Consider the following 18,570-nt stretch of genomic DNA (forward strand, 5'->3'; position numbering starts at 1 on the left):
TAGCAAAGTTCGCTCCTTGCAAAACATATCATCCCAAAAAGCCCATTTGATAAAGACACAACATGCTTTTACCTACGTATGACAGATGGAGACTTCAGCTATGACAACCGACAATCTTTCCCTATTGTGTCCTGCTAGGTGCATTCAGTTTCATTCAGCAACATTTAGATATAGAATTGCAAACATATAACTTAGGCACATTAACATCAAGGTATGCATATCTTACAGTCTTAAAACAATATCTTCATCTGATACTTAATGGGAATATACCAGACAATAGTATGATCTCTTTGCAATCCCAGTGAATAGTTAAACGCCTATCATCACAATGTACATCATAGAATTATCTAATTTCCACTGTAAAAAATAACATTAAAATCAATCATGCTTGTAGGGGAAAAGCTTTTAAAATACTATGTTGCACACTGGGAAATAAGTCTTCCAAATGCCATTTGATATTTGTTCCAATAAATTTCGAAAATCATTAGTCTAACATAGAGTCGTATTGCTAAGCTACCAAATAATAAAGAAAGAATCTGGTAGATAATTAAAGTACCTTACACCAAATAGGTCAAAATTCAATGGTGTTCGAAGGCCAAGGGGTCAAGAACTCCAGATCGGGAAATGAATATTTTTTTTAAATGGTGACATAGCGTTTACGGTTGCTTGTTACCATGATTGACTGAGTGCTGAGAACTATGGCTTTGCAAACTAGAGTGTAACAATAGTTTGGTGACGTTTTTGACAAAGAATGTAGTGTCAGCATCTTTATCAGCAATTTATTTCGCTAACAGCAGGCCCTGTGTTCTATGTGAGGTCTTGTCTGATGCAGATCAGTATTCTATGTTTTTATTTTAAGATAGTTTAGTGTCTAGAGAGCTAGATTTAAATTTAACTTTAACCTTTTAAACTACTTTCAGAAAAGTTTTTTTTAAACATTATAAATTTTAATGTTTTGCTGTTCTTTTGTTGTTAAACCTTTTAATAAAAGATTTTTGATGGATTGTCACCTCTCTCTCTCTCTCTCTCTCTCTCTCTCTCTCTCTCTCTCTCTCTCTCTCTCTCTCTCTCTCTCTCTCTCTCTTCATCGGTCCTTCCTTCTTGAAAGATAGAATTCAGATTTGCTTAAGCTCGGATGCCCTTTAAAAACTATAGAGTGAGACTCCAGTGAATTCATAATTTAGATTTTCGACGTCATATATAACTTTTATGAAGATAAGTTTGCCTGTTAAAAGTGAGAAAGTTTGCAAAGTGTTTTGGTTATGTATCGGAATAGTGGATTCGAAGATGAAAGGTGATACCATGGGGAGTTTAAGTGGTGTTGTTATGAACGTTAACTGTGTGTGATTCTTGATGATAAACAGTTTAAGATTTGTCGGTGGAATTCCATTATTATACGGACTTTCTTTTACGGAAAAGTTTTTTTCTGACAATTTGCTTTTTTAATTACCACTATTTCTCGAAATTTATTTATTTTCTTTTTATTAAGATCTATATTATCCTGCATGGCTGCAAAACAGTAGGACCGACATCATTACCAGATTTATAGCTTGATTATAAGTTGAAGAAGTCTTCCACTATTCCCACCACTACTAACGCTACTATCGCACTCGTAGAGCTCGAAGTGATTCACTCCACTTTATGGTGAAGTTGCTGGTATTGTGTTCTGTCCGTTACGTCTTGGATCAATAGAGAGGAAGGTCATGTAGCTTCTCATAAAATAGTTGCAAATGACTTTCAGGGACGTAAAAGAGCCTAAATCATATAGGGATTTTGTTTAAAGTGACATTGTTAATGCAAGGGTACTGGTTTATTTTTATAACAATGCTCGAATAAATGATCACCCCAAAGATTTCACACTGAGAATCAAGACCAGTACTTGAGCTAACATTCCAAGTGCGACTGCTACTCTTACTTCTGATTCTTTCAGTTTCATCAAAGAATTTAGAGCCCACATATGAAAGCTCTGCAAAGAGCTTTTTTTCTAGATTTCGTGGTAATTTCTGTTTTTTTTTCACTCTCAGGAGCTCAGAAAAAAAATGATGCGACAGGTCAAAAAGGGCAAATAATATTTAAATGTAAAACCCCTTGCATCATTTCTTCATGAAAATGAAATGCACTAATGATAGGTTTTGGAATAACAGTAATACTAAGTGTTTATATTATAACCGCAAGGATCATAAAATTGACAAATGTCAGATCAGATTTTGCAATATACACAGCATAATTAGTCATAGTTAAACAGATCGAAAAAGCCATTTCCCTCTTCTAATAAAGAAAACGAGTTTTTCAAAACAGAGCAACAACAAAGGAGTCAGAATACATATCACTAGAACAGCCTCCTAATGTGGATCTTGTTCGGGTCGCAGTTATTATGCTAATGTGAATAAAAATAATATGTTGAGGCTGTATGTCAAAAAAAATAATTGCTGTCATTCACAAGTTCTTAACCCATTTACAAGTTCTTAACCCCTGGACGGTGAAAATTTCTAAGAACATTAGAATGTTCATCAGCGGTCTCGAAGACAGTCAGACACTTACAGGATGATATGGTAATTGTAACCTCCCAGGCCAATTTAGAGACTCTATAGTTTTCCAGATTTTTGTACCTCTGAGGATGGAGTTATAAATATGCTTCAACGGGAGAGAAATAAATGAAACAATAAGTGATGACATGAAAGCTTGTTACCTGCACTAGCAAAAGAAAACTGTCTACCAGTATATGGAGCTCTCCTACAAATATTTTGGATTTAGCAACATATAATTCTACAGTGTTCATCTTTGTTACCATCTGAGGCACATCCTCATAGTATATAAAGAATAAACAGCTTGAAGAAGTCTAAGTTCAATAGCGGCCTTCCACTAGTATTTTTAAATTCTTCAAAGCGTGGATTTTTAACGTTCTGTTTCTGGGGTACAGGTTTACGGTTCAAATCACTGGAAAGTTTTGGCGAATGAACTGTTTGTATTTTCTTTAAAGCATAAGTGATGTTCATAGTATAGGAAAGTTCTTGATGACAAAACTATTTCAAAGACGTTGGTGATAGCCATGGTAGAAAACAGTCTCTTATGTATGAACAGTGTTATTTTTATCTTCGATACATGCAGTTGCCATAGGAAAGTCATGCATACACAAACAATTTCTCTTTTATTTAGAGACATGGATGATTGTTAGAACGCTAAAACCAATTTGAGTTTCCTTTAACGACATGACGATTGTCCTCAATGTCGATACTTCGACAAGAGAGATTGTACTTTTCCTTAATTTGTGGTATAGTTTTATGTATTCTCTTTAAATTTATGTAAAGTGGAAATGCGTATTATGTAGAAGAAGGATATTATGTTTTGTTGTGTTTGTATTTTGTAATGAAAAGGTTTTCTTAGCTGTTTCGTGTGTTTAATTGTAAGTATACGTTCAATAGTGCTTAACTACCGGTATCGGTGGCTAGTCGAAGGTTTGGTGTCGGTCAAAGACGGCCGTGAAGCAAGTCTCTTGCTTTGATACAGTGCGGTTCGAGGTAATAAATACTCAAGAATGTAGCCATAATTGTCGGTGTCTACAAATCCACTTAAGTATTCCTATTCATCTTAAAGTACATTTAGGGAAAACTTCCTTTAGGAGATATGCATATCTAAATGTAAGGAGAATTTCTTGAGGTGTGCTTTGGATGTGAGACACAAATAGAGATTGTGCTCACGCCAATCTGACTACTGTGTTTCAAGCTGGGAACATTGAATGCGCCAACAGTAAGTTAATATCGTTTGTTTAGTTCATATACACAACGCAATGTATTGATATAATCACAATTTGAACTATCATAAGAGTGAAGTAACCTGGATGTTGTAGTATAAGACTTAGGCTACAATTAGGTCAGTATGTTTCGAATCTTTTAGGCCATACGATAACACTGACGGTTTTTAAATGCTCTACTTATTCTGAATGAGTTGGAATAAAATGGTGCCATGACCAGGATTTCAGTGACTGGTTGTTATAGCAAGGATCTATCTGTATAGTTAAAGCTTATGAAATTTTAAGGATTGTTGTGATATTTGGCGATAAAGATAAAGACGTGACCGGCTGATGGTGGCGGCAATTTTAGAGTGTCACGTGTTAACCTAGCCTGAAATGGATAAGATAATCAAGCGAAATTTAATTTGGAATAAAACACTGTTGTGCATTGTATATATATATATGTATGTGTAGTCAAGGACACATATATATATGATATAACCAGTAGTGATCTACCATTGATTGATTTGAAGAGTGCAGCAGCCAATATATTTAAATATTATATATTTGTTAATGCAATATATATATATATATATATATATATATATATATATATATATATATATATTAGTGCTGGTAGTTTGTACACATTTAGTAATTAAGAACTTGTGTATTTGGTGTTGGTAAATTATAGGCTAAGATGTCTGACCTGGAAGAATTAAAGAGGAGATGGGGGGGTTTTTAAGTCTGTGATAACTAACTGGTTAAAAAAATTTGAAACCACTATTGATGCAGGTGATATCAATAGTATTTCTTCATTGAGAGACTCCTTTAAGGAATATTTACAAAAGTCCAGGAATTGGATAATGAAATATTGGATCTGGCAGATCCTGGTGGACAACCTGACCAAATTATGAATCAAGCAGAATATAGCCTAAAGGTAGGCACTGAAATTCATAGACTAAACTCCTCCATCACGAGTCTTCTTACTGTAAGAGGTGAACCTAGTGTACCGATATCGCCTGTCAAAGCTACTGTGAAGTTACCCAAACTAGACCTCAAACATTTCGATAGTGATGTACTGGAATGGAATTCATTTTGGGAACTTTATGAAGTATCATGCACCAACGTACTGATTTTGAAAATATACAGAAGTTTTCTTATTTGAAGGGCCTATTGGAAGGTGAGGCTCTGGAACTGATATCTGATTTTAAATTAGAAGGTGATAAATATTTACAAGCAGTGAACCTGTTAAAAGAGACCTATGGCAGAAAAGACGGATCAATTTGTGTTTAGTTAGAAAACTCTTCCAAACCGAGACTCCCAAGGCAGATGCAGAATCACTATAAGCTTTTAGAGCCTAATTCAAATGCTGCATAAGATCACTGGAGAGTGAAAGGCTGGAATTGAGTGAATTGTATACCATCTTGCTCTACACCAAACTACCAAGTAGTGTAAGTGAAATAATAAAACGAAGGTGTGGAGAAGATTGGCTGAAATTTGACACCTTTAAAAAATATCTTCAAGAAGAAATACACAATTTGAGGGCTTTTCCACAGGCTGAACCATTATCAACAGTATCTGCTTTCACAGTAGAACAAGGGCAATCTGTGAGACCAAAAAAACATTGGTAAGGCCTAAATAAAGTACGAACAAAGCCAAGGTAAACCAGGTTAAAGGATGTGCACTTTGCAGACACAATCATATATGGACACATTGTAAATCCTATGTAACCAGAGGAGGAAAGATAGGATGACTCAGAACTCTGGGTTTGTGTTTCATATGTGCATCCAGTAAACACTTCAGTTCCGACTGTGATAGGCAAAGTTGTAATAACGGCTGCGCTGTTAGACATCATAGTGCTATATGCAATTGAAACCAGCCAAATAAATCTAAGGTAGGTGGGGTACAAGTTGGAACTCTCTCCTTGACAAATACAGGACAGGGAAATAAGACGACTAGGAAGTCGATCTTACCTACAGCCACAATAACCCTAAAGGGTAAAAGAGGTCGCATTGTGCGAAAGAGAGGGTTGTTAGATACCAGTGCCGAGAGATCATTTATAAAGAAATCTGCTCTTGAGGGACTCCACCATAAAAGCAAGGGAGTTGAAAATATATCATTGAGAGGTTACCTAACTTCTACACCGGTTAAGGAATATGAAATGGTGAACATAGCTGTACCTCATCAGGGTAGATTAATAAATATGGATTGTATAGTGGTTGATGAGCTACCAGAATATACAAAGAAATTCAGCGTTAAGAAGAACTTAAGGTCGTTGTGTAGAACGAAAATCAGCCTGGCTGATAAAGATTTTGATCTACCCATAGAGAAACAATCACCTATTGAATTGCTAATAGGGGATGACAGTGTGTATAACATCTTACACCCAGGGTTTAGGAAATTTGAAAATTTAGTATTGCTACCAACCATATATGGTTACGTGGTAACAGGAACATGTAGTTCTCCTCCAACCAAGTAGACTCACGTTTCCATTTTAAAACTGGCAGTGGAAACCGACAACATAATTATGGCTGAAGGGGCTACTCAGTTAAAGGATCCAAGGGAAGATCTTGAAAGTTTATGGAGTTTAGATCATTTTGGTATTGACTGCAGTGAAATGACGGAACAGGAACGGAAGGTATTAGAGACCTTTGAGAGTACTATAACTTATTCTGAAACTGACAAACAGTATGTTGTGGCATTGCCTTGGAAAGGCAATAAAAGGAGATTAACTTCCTACTTTGGGTTGGCTTTGAACAGATTAAAACAACAGTGTGTCAAATTTCAGAAGTACACTCAGTATCTAGAAAACTACCAGAAGATCCTGAAGGATCAGGAGGATAGGAGATTCATGGAGTGGAATATTTTAAAATAGAAGACTGTCATTTCTTGGCACATCATGGTGTTAAAAAGGACAGTGCAAAAACCCCTATTAGGATAGTATTTGACTGTTCGGTTAGACAGGGGAAAGATGGGTTAAGCTTGAACAATTGTTTGTGGATGGGACCACATATAACAGCTGACCTGCTCAAAGTTCTGCTGCAGTTTAAAACAAAATTGTTTGCTTGTATTAGTGACACAGAGAAGGCATTTTTAATGGTGCAACTCAGGGAGGAGGATTGAGACTATACTAGGTTTTTATGGTTGGAAGATCCAACAGACCCTAACAGTAAATTGTTAGTGTATAGGTTTTATTTGGAGCTACATGTTCTCCCTTTCTGCTGAGTGCAACGATTAAGAAACACCTGTCTATGGTAGAAGCCAACGTAGAAAGGATAAAAAGAGGACTATATGTAGATAAATTGCAGTTCACTAGCAATGGTGATAATGAACTGGTGAATTTTTTCTTTGAAGCAAGTAAAATATTTGCACAGGCACATTTATATCTGAAAGAATGGATGAGTAATAATGACTCGTTGCAAACTATTGCTAAAACATATAGGATTAGTGCCAGAGAACAAACAACTCATAAGGTCTTAGGTCTGAACTGGGACAGAGAAAAAGATACCTTGCCATTATAACAGACTAAGATAAATAATCCAGCCAGACTAAGAGAGAAGTGTTGAGAACTGTTGCACAGATTTACAATAGTACTTCTACCTGTTACTATTAGGGCAAGGATATACCTGCAGAATTTGTGGAAGCAATAACTGGATTGGGATGAACAACTCCCAGACCCATTACAGAACCAATGGGTTGAGTTATCTGAAGACTTAGAAAAATGTCTTAATATTTTCTTTCCTAGGAATACTAACCTAGGAAAACGGGACTCCTTACACATATTCTGCGATGCCAGTGAGTTAGCATATGATTGTGTAGCCTATAGAGTTAAGAACGAAAACTCTTATTTAATGATGGCAAAGGCAAGAGTAGCGTCCATTAAAAAATTAACTGTTCCAAAACTTGAGTTGATGGCATTGTTGCTAGCAGCAAGAATGGCCAAATTTATTACAGAATCCTTTGAGAAGGATTAGTTTGTGGAACTATTTGTTTGGTCGGACAGTAAAGTTGCCCTAAGTTGGCTAGTATCGAAAAGTGTTCTGCCTGTGTTTGTGAAAAATAAAGTGCAAGAAATAAACTCTTTAATTCCAGAGGCAGTCTTGTCCCATGTGCCTACAGATGGTAATCCCAGTGACTGGTTGACATGTGGGAAAAGGACAGAAATGATCTTGGATAGTTCTTTCTGGTGGGAGGGACCCCCCCTGGTTAAAAAAATCCTCTTGGCCAATAGATAGGTCAGGGGTTGGTGGATCACTTACGCAGGGTAGGGAAGAGAACATTTTGATCAATACTGTAGGGGACAACCTGAATGGTAATACTCACTTGCTGAATTGGGAGATATTCAGCAAGGTTAAAAAGGTCTTTAGGAACACAGCATGGATCCTACGATTTTTGAATAATTGTAGGAGTTCAACCAGTATGAAGAAGCATGGAGAATTGACCTTGGAAGAACTCCAAGAGGCAAAGAATAAGATCATTGCCATTATACGGAGGGAATTTTTCCAAGAGAAATACAAGAGTTTGATGAAGGGGGTAAGAAAACCAAAACTAGCTCTCGTACACCAGTTAAATCTTTACCTGGACAACAGGGTAATAAGGTGTAAGCGTAGACTAGAACACGCAGTTACCCAAAACTGTTAAGTTTCCCATACTATTGCCGAAGAGTTGCTATGTTACTCGGGTAATTATTAAAGAACATCATGATGCTAATGCTTATATGGGTGTAAATGCAACTGTGGCGAGTGTCAGACAGGAGTTCTGGATCCCACAGATAAGGCAACTGACTAAGAGCATAATACATCATTATGTTATTTGTAGGAGAACGCAGAGGAGGTCGTATAGGCCCAATATAGTTCCTGCATTACCTGAGTTCAGGGTGCAATGTAAGCAACATTTTAATACCACAGGCGTGGACTACACCGGTGCATTACGCATTAAGGGAAATGGACAAAGACCTGAGAAGCTTATGTCACCTTATTTAAGTGCCCAATAGCCATAGGCATACATGTGGAGCTAGTTGACAACCAGTCCTGTGACTCGTTCCCCATGAGTTTTAGAAAATTCTGTAGCAGAAGAGGTTTCCCAGCACTCATGTTAAGTGACAACATCACTACATTTGTACCAGCATCAGAATACCTTAAGACCATGTCGGAGAATCCCCGGGTAAAGGAATATCTGTTAGATATAAAGTGCAACTGGGAGTTCATTCCAGCGAGAGCACCATGGTTTGGTGCTATATGGGAAAGTCTGATAGGACTTCTGAATTCATGCCTAAAAAAGATTGTAGGCCAAGCCTTGCTCAGCTTTGAGGAACTGACCTGTGTGCTGGTGGAGCTGGAAGGAATTATCAATGACAGACCATTAAGTTACATTCCCAGGGATTTGAATCAGTTGGAAATTTTAACCCTTAACCATTTGATCCTTGGGCAAAAGCTTAAGTCCTTCCCAAGAGAAGTAGTAAATTGGGAAGAGATCTCTGGTGACCCTACCTATGGACAGAGAGAGTTCACTGAAAAAAGATTCCTGTATGTATCCAAGTTGTGTGACAACTTGTGGAAGAGATGGGAGAGGGAGTATTTAACAACGTTAAGAGAGACCCATTGAGTAGGAATAGTGCATGGCTCTTTGCCCAGGTTAGGGGAAGTTGTCCTCATTCGTGATGAGGGGCCAAGGAGCAAGTGGAAGTTGGGCTAAGTGATCGAGTTACACATGGGGAGAGACAAGGTCCCAAGAGTGGCTTCTCTAAGAACGGCACATAGCCAGCTTATGAGACTTGTAATTAAGTTATACCCCTTAGAGCTGTGGCAGGAGATAAGGGAAACTAATCCTGCAACAGATGACATTCAGTCAAGCACCTGCCCGAGCAGAAGGACTGCTTAAATAGCTGCAAAAGCCAGAAAGGCATTGATAAGAACAGGATTATTGTAAATAATGTACAGTAGGTATAAGTTTTCTTGTGGGGGAGTATGTCGAAACTTCGACAAGAGCGATTGTACTTTTCCACAAGTTGTGGTATAGTTTTATGTATTCTCTTTAAATTTATGTTTTGTTATGTTTGTATTTAGTACTGAAAAAAAGATGTCTTAGCTGTTTCATGTGTTTAATTGTAAGCATACATGTAATAATGCTGAACTACCGGTATCGGTTATTTGTCCAGTGGTTAGTTGAAGGTTTGGTGTCGATCAAAGATGGCCGTAAAGTCAGTCTCTCCAAGGCTTTGATACAGTGTGGTTCAAGCTAATAAGGACTCAAGAATGCAGCCATTATTATCGGTATCTACAAATCCACTTAAGTATTCCTATTCATCTTAAAGAACATTTAGGGAAAACTTCATTTAGGAGATATGCATATCTAAATGTATGGAGAATTTCTTGAGGTGTGCTTTGGATGAGGGTCATGAAATAGAGATTGTGCTCATGCTGATCTAACTACTGTATTTCAAGCTAGGAACATTGAACACACCAACATTAAGTTTATATCATTTGTTTAGTTCATATACACAATGCAATGTATTGATATGATCACAATTTGAACTATCATAAGAATGAAGTAACCTGGATGTTGTAGTATAAGACTTAGGCTATGATTAGGTCAGTATGTTTTGAATCATTTAGGCTATACGATAACACTGACAGTTTGAAATGCTCTACTTATTCTGAGAGAGTTGGCTAATATCGAAAACTGTTCTCCCTGTGTTTGTGAAAAATAGAGTGCTCATATGGGTGTAAATGTCCTGTGTGACACTATGGTGAGTGTCACACAGGAGTTCTGGATCCCACAGATAAGGCAACTGACTAAAAGTATAATATACCATTGTGTTATTTGTAGGAGAACGCAGAGGAGGCCATATAGGCCCAATATGGTTCCTCCATTACCTGAGTTCAGGGTGCGCTGTAAGCAAGCCTTTAATACCACAGGTGTAGACTACACCAGTGCATTTTGGGTTAAGGGAAAAGGACAAAGTCCTGAGGAGGCTTATATCATCTTATTTAAGTGCCCGATAGCCAGAGGCATACATGTGGAGCTAGTTGATAACCAATCCTGCTATTCGTTCCTCATGAGCTTTAGAAAATTCTGTAGCAGAAGAGGTTTCCCAGCACTCATGTTGAGTGACAACACTATGAGAGGTGCAAAAAAGAGAGCAGGTGGACATTTACTGCTGGTTTATTGAGAGAGCTGGCCGCTTATAAAGCGGCGTGCGGACATCAGTACAAAGACATACAATAGGATACAGGTGACCCGAGGTCAATTGTTCTCAATGTGAAACAGGACAGGTAAATACAAATAACATATAAAAAATAAAATTACAAAAATGGACACAATAATGTTCTGACACATGTACGCCACAAACAGGCACAAATGAATAAGTAACAGATACATATTTACATAAATAAAATATGGCTATTTAGCATGACCTAAGTTCATGGGAAAGGCACCGTAGAAAATGGGAGGTTCACTATAGAAAACCCATTGAGCGGGGACTTTACAATACTTCCCCCCCCCAAAGATGTAGGTAACGTCTGATTAAAGTGAGTATCTGCTGGGGCACTGGAAAGTGCCGCGGCTCCGTAATGTCAGCTGGGGGGTGCAGTGTGAGCAGAAGCAGCTGGCTGTGGCGCTGCCCAGGTCTAGGGCCTTCCGGGGGCAGCCGCACGACTCTCTTTGGGCTGGGCTGGCTGCGGGGACGACGGTTCCCGCGGAGGGCGCTGCAGGGTATCATCGACATCCTCCTCCAACAGGGTGGGCTTGAAGTGGTCTACAGACACCCAGTTGTCCTTTCCGTGGATGGCCAGCCGGAATGGTTTACTGTTTCTCGCCAGCATGCGGAAGGGCCCCCTGTAGGGCCTGGTTAAGGGCGGGTGGATGGCATCGTTCCTGACGAAGATGTGGGTGGTGGAGGACAGGCCGGGAGGCGTGAAAGGTGACGTCCTGTTGGTATATGTCCACTGGCAGGGGGCGAACTTTCCAACCATGTCACGGAGCCTCTGGACTGTCAGGTTGTGGCAGTCCCCTGTGATGAGCTCGCCTGGGACTACAAGGGGCTTCCCGTAGACTTTTTCCTCTGCAGACGGGTCGCTGTTGGCTCTGGGGGTGGCCCTCAGCCCGAGGAGGACCCAGGGCAGCTGGTACTTCTAATCCTCGGTGGTACAACGGGCCGTGAGGGATGGCTTCAGGGACCTGTGGAACCTTTCCACCAATCCATTGGCCGCGGGGTTGTAAGTGGTGGTGCTGTGGTGAGAGGTCCCCAGCAGGCGTGCCAGGGTGGTCCACAGCTCGATTAGGAAGGCTTGACCCCTGTCTGTTGTTATGTGGTTTAGGACACCGAACCGGCTGATCCATGTGGAGAGGAGGGCCTTGGCGCACACACTGGCAGTGGCTTCTTGCATGGGCGTCACTTCGGGCCACCTGGTGGAGCGGTCGACGATCGTCAGGAGATATCTGAACCCGCCTGATGGAGGAAGGGGCCTACCTCGTCGACATGGATGTTTCCGAACCGCCTCCCTGGCTGGGGAAACTCACCCACCCCTGACTCAGTGTGTTACTCTATTTTGCTGGTCTGGCACCGGATGCACTGCCTCGCCCCACAAATAAAATATAGCTATTTAGCGTGACCTAAGCTCATGGGAAAGGCACCGTAGGAAACGGGAGGTTCACTATAGAAAACCCATTGAGTGGGGACTTTACAACACCACCACTTTTGTAGAGGCATCAGAATACCTTAAGACCATGTTGGGAGAATCCCAGGGTAAAGGAATATCTGTTAGATATAAAGTGTAACTGGAGGTTCATTCCAGTGAGAGCACCATGGTTTGGTGCTATATGGGAAAGGCCAATAGGACTTCTGAATTCATGCCTAAAAAAGATCGTAGGCCAAGTCTTGCTCAGTTTTGAGGAACTGACCTGTGTGTTGGTGGAGCTGGAAGGAATTATCAATGACAGACCATTAAGTTACATGCCCGGGGATTTGAGTCAGTTGGAAATTTTAACCCCTTACCATTTGATCCTTGGACAAAAGCTTAAGTCCTTCCCAAGAGAAGTAGTAAATTGGGAAGAGATCTCTGGTGACCCTACCTATGGACGGAGAGAGTTCACTGAGAAAAGATTCCTGTATGTATCCAAGTTGTGTGATGACTTGTGGGAGAGATGGGAGAGGGAGTATTTAACAACATTAGGAGAGACCCATTGAGTAGGAATAGTGCATGGCTCTTGGCCCAGGATAGTGAAAGTTGTCCTCATTGATGACGAGGGGCCAAGGAGCAAGTGGAAGTTGGGCCAAGTGGTTGAGTTTCACATGGGGAGAGATAAGGTCCCAAGAGTGGCTACTCTAAGAACAGCACATAGCCAGCTTATGAGACTGTAATTAAGTTATACCCCTTAGAGCTGTGGCAGGAGATAAGGAAAACTAATGCTGCAACAGATGACATTCAGTCAAGCACCCACCCAAGCAGAAGGACTGCTCAAATAGCTGCAAAAGCCCTCCTCAATAATATAGGTATAAGTTTTCTTGTGGGGGAGTATGTCGAAATTTCGACAAGCAGTTGTACTTTTCCGTAATTTGTGGTATAGTTTATGTATTCTCTTTAAATTTATGTAAAGTGGAAATGTGTATTATATAGAAGAAGGATATTTTTGGTTTTGTTGTGTTTGTATTTAGTAATGAGAAGGTTTTCACAGCAGTTTCGTGTGTTTAATTATAAATATACTTGTAATAGTGCTTAACTACTGGTATCGGTTATTTGTCCGGTGGTTAGTCGAAGGTTTGGTGTTGGTCAAAGACGTCCGTGAATTATGTCTCTTCACGGCTTTGATGCAGTGTGGTTTAAGCTAATAAGGACTCAAGAATGCAACCGTAATTGTCAGTGTCTACAAATCCACTTAAGTGTTCCTATTCATCTTAAAGTACATTTAGGGAAAATTTCCTTTAGGAGATATGCATATCTAAATGTAACGAGAATTTCTTGAGGTGTGCTTTGGATGAGGGACACGAAATAGAGATTGTGCTCACGCCAATCTGACTACTGTATTTCAATTGTTTAGTTCATATACACGACGCAATGTATTGATATAATCACAATTTGAACTATCATAAGAATGAAGTAACCTGGGTGTCGTGGTATAAGACTTAGGCTACAATTTGGTCAGTACGTTTCGAATCGTTTAGGCTATACAGTAACACTGACGGTTTGAAATGCTCTACTTATTTTGAGTGAGTTGGAATACGCAACGAAGAAAGTTGTTGACGCCAAAACAGTTTTTATTTTTTCTTTAAAGACATCGTACAACAGAGTCGTTAACGCTAAACTATTCTATTTTTTTTTTCCACAAGGATAACGATGATTGTCACAACACAGTACAAGCTGTTGATACTCATACCATTTCAATTTTTGTTCATACTGAGGACGCAGAAAAAGATGTTGATGACCAGTCTATTTCAATCTTCCTTTAAAGACATAAATGATAGCCACAATACAGAAAAAGGTTTGTTTTCCAAACTTTTTGGGTTTAACCATGTAAGTGATTGTCACTACACAAGAGAAATTGTCGATGTCTAGTGTATTTCGATCTTTAAAGGTGTGGGTGATTGTCACGGCACAGGAAATTCACTGAATCCCAAAATCATTTTCAATTTTCTTCAAAGATATCAGCAGTTTCCACGATAAAGATAAGTAGATAAAGCCAAAATAGTATTGTTCTTTAAATGGACTACTGTTACGATGTGTAGAATAGTTAATATTTATTAGTTAGAAGGAAATATACATCTTAGTAAGTTTTTTGGTATTATATATTTCAGATTTCATACTGATTTACACAACTGCGTTTTATTTTATTTTGGTCATCTATTTAGAATCTAGTCGCACTGTGTTTTGAGAGTTTGGTCTTCTATATTTTCTCATTTCGCCTTGTTGAGTACTTGCCAGATATTATCGTTATTATCATTATTATTATTATTTCACTTTTAATCATATTAGTCACAAGGTTAATTATGGGTATTGATGATGTTAATACTTTTATTATTATTGTCATTATTGTTACTGCGATTATTTTGTTGTTTGCGTCAGTAATAGGGCACCAGAATTTATTCTAAAAAGCTATGTTTCCATTTTCATAGTTGTTTTATAATTTCTATTTGAGATATTTACATCTATTTTTAAATACGTATAGCATTGCTTTTTGAGGGGAGAAGTACTTGGCTTTTGTTGTTCTGTGGTGGAATGATGATTGAGTGAGAGCGGAGGTTAGGGATATCTTTGAGAAAGAATGTGGCGTCATCATGTACTGTACAGTAGGTCAGTTACCTGCCGCGACAAGAAATGGTCTTCTCTTCTAGGTCTGCTTATGCCGGATGCAGACGCGTTTTCTGTTTTTATTTTATGATAATTGAACGTATGGAAAGATTAATGCGAATTTAATTCAATAATCAAAAGGCCTAATAGAAAATTATGGCTATAAAAAATTAGACATTTTAAAGAGGCCTGTTTTTGGTTATTAACTATTTCTGAATAAATCATTTCTGACCAATTCCACCTCCTCCTCTCTCGAGCCCTCCCTCTCTCTCTCTCTCTCCCTGTCCATCGACAAACAGAATTCATATCTCTGGGGGATTGTAAAATTGTAATGGGAGAGCTATGTAGATTCAAAATGTAATATAGCTTGTGAAATGGTGTGGTCATGAATCAAGATGACTATAGAAAAATGAAAGTAGATGTCCTTGGATTACAAGTTAGCTGTCATTATTAATGCAACTGTGGTGTACTGAGAAGTAAGATTTTATAAGGCTTGTTAATGGAATAATATTGTCTTTATGAGACAAACGTTATTCTTCATTGGAGAATGGTAATTGTTAATTAACTAAGTATATATTTCTGCTTATTCTAATGATAACAGATTTTGTTTCTAGAAATTATTCATTTGGGCATATTTACGTAATAGTTTTGTTTCTTGCAAGTCAAAATCAAAATACCTCAACTTCAATGTTGTGTAAAACATTTATAAACATTTATAAATAATAATAATAATAATAATAATAATAATAATAATTAACTTTTTTGTATGCTAAGATTTTATTGTACACTAATTCAAGAAAGGATTTCAATAAAGTGATACTGTAATTATTTCAAAGCCAAAGTCTCTCATTAACTTAGGCCGTAAAAACATTCGACCAACATAGGTGAAATTTATGAACAAACAAATAACCAAGTATTTTTATTTCAGCTATCTAATAATCCCCAAGATATGGAAATGGAAGACTGATAAAGACTGCAAATGAAAGATAAAAAGGTTGAAATTGCTTAGATGAATTATCTGCAAAGCATATCTGAGCTAAGAAATATTTAAATTCTGAGTTATGTGGAAATACTAGAAGTAGCAAAAAGGCATACTAACAAAGGATAGATCTCAGTGTTTGAGATGGTTTGGCCTTGTAGAACGAATGCAAGATGACAGACTTGTAGAGAGTTCGAACAGATGGAACAGAAAACATGACATAAAAAGGAAGCAATGTCAAGGAAGACATATCATAACGGAAGCGTCAAAGTGTGTGCAAAATAGAAATGAGTGGAAAAATGTCCTGCAGAGGTGTATTCTGTAATTCCCCAGTAAGAAAAAATAAGGCAGTAACCTGATGTCTTGTTATCGCTCGAACACACACACACACAACACACACACACACACACACACACACACACACACACACACACATATATATATATATATATATATATATATATATATATATATATATATATATATATATATATATATATATATATATATATATATATATATATATATATATATATATATATATATATATATATATATATATATATATATATATATATATATATATATATATATATATATATATATATATATATATATATATATATATATATATATATATATATATATATATTGATTATTATCACTTTTGTACATGATTCATTTATCACATATAACCACAGGTGAAAAAATAAGAAAAGGGGTGTAGGTCCTGACCGGTTTCGACTTTATTTCCAAGCCATTGACGAAGGACTGATACAGAGTATGAGAAGTCACAAATATGTATACTACAAGAACAGTACTGACGAACATACACAACCGTTAGAGACTACATATCCCCCCTCAGGCCGGTGTCGAGGTAGGAGTGGCCTTTAAAACTCATTTGGCTAAAAATCACAATATGCTCTCAGGGGACAATGCTGATAAACAAACTATACGCCATCTCAGCCCCACACCTGACAGGTGTCAAAGAGGCGGAGTTTGGAAACTCATTAACACTACTACCCTCGTACTGTGTTTACAAATATGATAATCCTATTTTCATACATCTCTACTGCCTACCTTAAAGTTTAAACAATTTACAAATTTCTTTTGATATTAAAGGATCAAGTTTATACATCCCATGACTGATATTCATATTATGGTTGTAACTTTCTTTTATAAAGCTAGATTCAATGATATTCCTTTCCAGTACATTATTAGAATATACAATCCTTTTTGCCCCTTCCCAGTTGATAGCATGATTGTTCTCACTAATATGTACAAATATACCACTGTTCCCCTGTGCATATCTCACACATTTCTTATGCTGTTCAATTCTTTTTTCCAGTGCTTTCCCGGTTTGGCCAATATAAAAGTTGTCACAAGACTTACACGGAATTTTATATACACACCCTTTAGTAGTGCCAGGGGAGTTCTTGATAAGTACATTTTTCATTGTTTTATTGTTCTTAAATGCGACATTAACACCAAAATTCTTAAGAAGATGAGGGATATCTTTCATATTATTATTATAAGGCAAAACAAGCAAATTTTTTTGTGTTGTAAGGTTCTTTCTGGTTTTGATACATAGTCTTTTTTGCAGCTTCAAATGCACTGTTTAATACACTATCAGGATATTTCAATTTCTTGCCTGCATTCCTAATCTTATCCATTTCATCATCAATATATTCAGGGCTACGTACCCGTAATGCTCTTAAAAACATAGATGAAAACACTGACTTTTTAACCTTATTGCTTTGTCCAGAATAGAAATGCACATAGGAAGAAATATTAGTGGGTTTTCTATACACACTATATTTAAACCCACTTCTATTTCTTCGTATGAGGAACTCCAAAAACGGTAAGTACCCATCATTTTCCATTTCCATCGTGAATTTAATTGATGGTACTAATTGATTTAACTTGGCAAAAAAGTTATTTACATCTTGGTTCCCTGGCCATACACAAATTATATTTTCATATATGTTACCGAGGGGGAGTTTTTTAGTTGATAATAAGTTTGTCATACCGTGGGCTCGAACCAGCAAAGGACAAGAAATCAGGACTACAGTAGACGCCTTAAACCACAAGGCCAGCAAGTGAGGTATAAGTGGATATCACCTCCCATATACAAATCCCCCGTCGAACTCAGGCGTTTGTATTTAGTGACAATATCCACCCACCTCTGCCATGTTGACCGTGTAGTGCGTTTGTCGCACGCATCCTTATTATGACTTTTTATCACATCACGGTGATTCATATACAATCAGTAAGCTACAAAAGTCCTTTAATATCCAATTCTCTCTACCTCGGAAATAATATATTTTCATATATGTTACCGAGGGGGAATATTTTAGTTGATAATAAGTTCGTCAACTCATGGGCTTGAACCAGCGAAGGACAAGAACTCAGGACTACAGTGGACGCCTTAAACCACAAGGCCAGCAAGTGAGGTATAAGTGGATATCACCTCCCATATATGGTTCGAGCCCACGGGACGACGAACTTATTATCAAGTAAAAAATTCCCCCTCGGTAACATATATGAAAATATATTATTTCCGAGGTAGAGCG

The sequence above is a fragment of the Macrobrachium rosenbergii genome, chromosome 21, assembly GCF_040412425.1.
Source record: "Macrobrachium rosenbergii isolate ZJJX-2024 chromosome 21, ASM4041242v1, whole genome shotgun sequence".
NCBI lineage: Eukaryota > Metazoa > Arthropoda > Malacostraca > Decapoda > Palaemonidae > Macrobrachium > Macrobrachium rosenbergii.